We start from the raw sequence: 5,112 nt of genomic DNA on the forward strand, positions 1-5,112 counted from the left end.
ACCCATAAAATCAATCCCCCACACATCAAATATTTCACACTCAATAATGTTATTCAAAGGCATCTCATGACGGTTAGAAATATTACCTGTGCGTTGGCATCTATCACAATTGAGAACATACAAACGAGCATCCTTAAAAAGAGTTGGCCAATAGAAGCCACATTCGAGTACCTTAGATGCCGTCCGTATGGGTCCAAAGTGACCACCTACCTCACGGTCATGGCAGTGGTTCAGAATTTGACTGGTTTCCTCCTCCGCTACACATCTCCTTATCATGGCATCTGCACAGATTTTAAACAAAAACGGTTCCTCCCAAAAATAATATTTCACGTCAGAAAAGAATTTCTTTCTTTGGTGAAACGATAAATTTGGGGGAGGTGTGCCAGTGACAAGAAAATTTGCGAAATTGGCATACCAAGGGCACGCATTTACCTCAAACAATTGCTCATCAGGGAACCAGTCATCTATATCAGTGTTAAAGCCATTAATTCTAACATCCTCAAGCCTAGACAGATGATCAGCAACCACATTTTCTACACCCTTTTTATCTCGAATCTCGAGATCAAATTCTTGCAATAGTAAAATCCACCTAATTAACCTAGGTTTCGCATCTTTCTTAGCAAGCAAGTATTTTAGGGCAGAATGATCTGTATACACAATCACTTTAGACAGAACAAGGTATGAATGAAATTTCTCAAAAGCAAATACTATAGCAAGTAGTTCCTTTTCAGTAGTAGCATAATTCAATTGAGCATCATTTAAGGTCTTACTTGCATAGTAGATGGTATGAAATACCTTGTTCTTCCTTTGACCCAGCACCGCACCAACAGCTGTATCACTAGCATCGCACATTACCTCAAACGGTAACTCCCAATCAGGGGCAGTCAGCACAGGTGCTGTCACCAAGCTCTTCTTGAGTACTTCGAATGCCTGCAGACAAGTAGAATCAAAATTAAACTCAACATCTTTCATCAACAAAGAGGATAAAGGTTTAGCAATTTTAGAAAAATCCTTAATAAAACGCCTATAAAAACCCGCATGGCCTAGGAAACTTCGAACTCCCTTTATCGATGAAGGTGGTGGTAGATTTTTGATCACTTCCACCTTGGCCTTGTCGACCTCGATTCCATTCTCCGATACTTTGTGTCCTAACACAATCCCCTCTTGCACCATGAAGTGACATTTCTCCCAATTTAACACCAAATTGCTCTCTTCACATCTAATGAGCACCAAATTCAAATTTTTTAAACATTCATCAAATGAAGAGCCAAAAATAGAGAAATCATCCATAAAAACTTCAAGAAAATTCTCAATCATGTCATGAAAAATAGCGGTCATGCATCTTTGAAATGTAGCAGGTGCATTGCATAGACCAAAGGGCATACGCCTAAACGCAAAAGTACCATAAGGGCAAGTGAAAGTAGTTTTCTCTTGGTCCTCGGGTGCAATTGTGATTTGGTTGTATCCCGAATATCCATCCAAAAAACAGTAAAATTCATGACCGGCTAATCGTTCAATCATTTGATCAATAAATGGCAAGGGGAAGTGATCTTTACGGGTTGCATCATTTAATTTCCTATAATCCATGCACACACGCCAACCCGTAACGATTCTAGTGGGAATCAACTCATTTTTTTCATTGGTAATAACAGTAATCCCACCCTTTTTAGGCACACATTGTACAGGACTTACCCACGCACTATCAGAGATAGGATAGATAATACCTGCGTCCAGAAGTTTGATCGTTTCAGCTTTTACTACCTCTTGCATCTTTGGATTGAGTCTCCTTTGTGGTTGTGCTAGAGGTGAGTACTTATCTTCCATTAGGATTTTGTGCATGCAGATCGAAGGACTTATCCCCTTGATGTCCGAAACTTTCCAAGCGAATGCTCCTCTATGCTCCTTAAGGACTCCCAAGAGCTTACTCTCCATATCGTCTGTCAAAGAAGAGGAAATAATAACAGGCAGTTTATTATTTTCTCCTAAATATACGTACTTGAGATGTGGAGGTAGTGGTTTGAGCTCCAAAGTGGGTGGCTCCTCTAGGCTTGACTTTTGAGGCACTAAATCTTTTCTATCCCCCAATTCCTCTAGTCGAAGCCTCACTTGCTTTCTCCAAGGTGGAATGGCATTCAAATGAGCTACCATCTCCATCCTTTCCTTGTCCAGCTCGTCCTCCTGTTTTTCAGTAGTGAGAGTAGCCTCCAATGGCTCTTGCAATCCATCCTGCACAAAATCACAAACAAGAGAATCTAAGACATCAACGCGAAAACAACTATCATCGTGCATTGTGTGCTTGAGAGTATTAAAGACATCAAAAATAATTTCTTCTTCTCCAACTCTCAGTCTCAATTTTCCCTCGTCAACATCGATCAGTGCTTTCCCTGTAGCCAGAAATGGTCTCCCTAGGATTAAAGGCATCTCCAAATCTTCCTCCATATCAAGTACTACAAAATCTGCAGGAAAAATAAACTTATCCACTTTCACCAAGACATCTTCGATAATCCCACGTGGATACTTGACAGATCTGTCAGCCAGCTGCAATGACATCCTAGTTGGCTTGGGTTCACCCAATCCCAGTCTCCTAAACACAGAATACGGCATCAAATTAATACTCGCACCAAGATCACATAGAGCTTTATGAAAATTAATATCACCAATAATGCAAGGTATAGAGAAACTCCCTGGATCTTTTTGCTTAGGAGGCATCCTGTTTTGAACTAAAGCGGAGCAATTTTCAGTCAAGTTCACAGTCATATGATCTTCTAGCTTCCGCTTGTTTGCTAAGATATCTTTCAAGAATTTTGCATAACTTGGCATATTCAGTAAAGCATCAGCAAAAGGAATGTTAATATGCAGTTTTTTGAATATCTCAAGAAATTTACCAAATTGTGCATCTAACTTAGCTTTTTTCAGTGCTGCAGGAAAAGGTGGGGGGATAACAATTTTACTCGGTGCAATAGGTGTAAAAGTAGAGTTAGAAGACTTACCTCCTTGCTGTTCCACCTCATCCTCACCTTGCTTGTTCTTTTCCTCCTTAGACTCAAGTGCCTTTCCACTGCGCAATTCCACAGCTTTCACATGCTCTCTCGGGTTAGTCTCCGTGTTGCTTGGCAAAGTTCCTTGCTCCCTATTAGCAATTAACTTAGCCAATTGTCCAATTTGATTCTCTAACCCTTTTATGGATGCATCCTGATTCTGAAATCTCGTCTCGGTTGCAGAAATAAATTTAGTCATCATTTGCTCTAAATTTGACTTCTCCTCCCTAGGCGGTTCTGGCTTGAATCCTTGGTGCATCCCATGTGGTGGCCCTCTTTGTTGGCGGTTTTGGTTGTTTTGACCTCCCCACGAAAAGTTTGGGTGATTCCTCCATCCCGGATTATAGGAGTTTGAATAAGGGTCATTTCTAGGACGGTTCTGGAATCCCACGTGTTTTGCTCCCTCAGGCACATAGAATGGATTGCCATCTTGGCAATCCTGCACGTCATGCTCACCTCCACACTTATCACAGAAAATCTCTTGCAGACGCATAACCGATCCACTCGCACTCATCCCATCAATCTTTCTGTTCAAAGCCTCCAACTGTGCTGACACCGCAGACAAATCAGTAACTTGATTAACCCCCGCACCTCGTTTCTGCCTATCAGAATGAGGATGATAGCTGCTAGCAGCCATCTCCTCAATAATTCATATCCTTCCTCAGCCGTTTTTCTCAGCAAGTTACCACAGGCAGCAGCATCTATCATGGTACGGTTAGAAGTAAGCAGACCGTAGTAAAAAGTTTGAACAACTAACCCAAGAGGTAGCTCATGGTGTGGACATCTCCTCAATAAATCCTTGTATCGCTCCCACGCCTCGTAAAGTGACTCAAGCTCATATTGAGCAAAAGTAGTAATGTCGGCTCTCAGCTTCATAGTCTTCGACGGAGGAAAGTACTTGGTCAGGAATGCCTTCGCCATATCCTCCCATGTAGTGATAGACCCTACAGGCAAACAGTTTAACCACGCCTTAGCTTTATCTCTTAGTGAAAATGGAAATAAACGCAAACGAACAGCATCATCAGACACAGCATTAAACTTAAAAGTATCGCAAATTTCAAGAAAATCAGCTATATGAGAATTAGGGTCGTCAAGTGCACTTCCCCCAAATTGAACAGTGTTTTGAATCATCTGAATGATAGCTGGCTTGATCTCAAACTGGTTAGCTCGGATGACTGGTCTCACGATGCTTGGACGTGCTCCCTCAAGAGACGGTTGTGCATAATCCATCATCGGAATGCGACGTGGTATCTCAACTTGTCTATTGTCACGCTGTTCCTCTCCACGTTCTTGCTCGTGTCTTTCCATCTGTTCTTTGAGTCTTTGTTGCTGTCTTCGTCTGCGGAAAGTTCTTTCGATTTCAGGGTCAAATTCAAGCTCCACGTCGAGTGATCTTCGCATGCACCACAAGAAAAATCTGCAACAGAATAGGAGTATCAACTAACAATAAAATAAATAATACTAAAGAATTTAAATGAAAAATAAAAAATTGTGAATCAACAGTCCCCGGCAACGGCGCCAAAAACTTGATCGAGCCAAACTTGCACAGTGAATAGTCCCAAAATTTGTTTTATAAATGAAAGCTCGATTTAAAATATCGCAAGTGCACGATAGTCAAGTTATAATAAACGTACGTGAATACGAGTATCGATCCACAAGGACTGCGTTACACTATTCTTATTTTCACTTAAATTTCTCTAGCAACGATAGATGGAGTTGGTGATTAAACTAAAGTGAATTTAATACTAAAATGATTAAAATGCAAGAACAAATAATCAAGAAATCAATGATTAAATTGGATGAAAATCAAATGAGAAACGAATTTGTTGGGAATTATCAGTTCACCTACCACTCGTGTTCAGATAATTAGACTCGACTTTTACTCGTGCATTCGACGGAATTCCCTAGACTAATCAATATACTCTGTCGAGCTATATTAATACTAATCATAAACATGCAGTAATCAAGTGTCCTCAATTATTTAACAGTTCACGATTGCATTACGTTCTATGGAATCCACTAGCTTTCATCCGGGTGAACTATTACTATCGACACGTACCCAATTCCGTATGTC

At 40.7% G+C, this 5,112-nt stretch overlaps 1 non-coding gene across 1 annotated transcript; it reads left to right on the forward strand.

Moving 5' to 3' along the window:
• Nucleotides 1-3,804: 3,804 nt before the first annotated feature.
• On the forward strand, nucleotides 3,805-3,911 carry LOC140824907 (small nucleolar RNA R71). Its single transcript, XR_012116523.1, has one exon. It is a non-coding gene; the product is annotated as a small nucleolar RNA R71 (small nucleolar RNA).
• The last annotated feature ends 1,201 nt before the right edge of the window (nucleotides 3,912-5,112 follow it).

Source organism: Primulina eburnea, chromosome 2 (genome assembly GCF_022965805.1).
Source record: "Primulina eburnea isolate SZY01 chromosome 2, ASM2296580v1, whole genome shotgun sequence".
Taxonomy (NCBI): domain Eukaryota; kingdom Viridiplantae; phylum Streptophyta; class Magnoliopsida; order Lamiales; family Gesneriaceae; genus Primulina; species Primulina eburnea.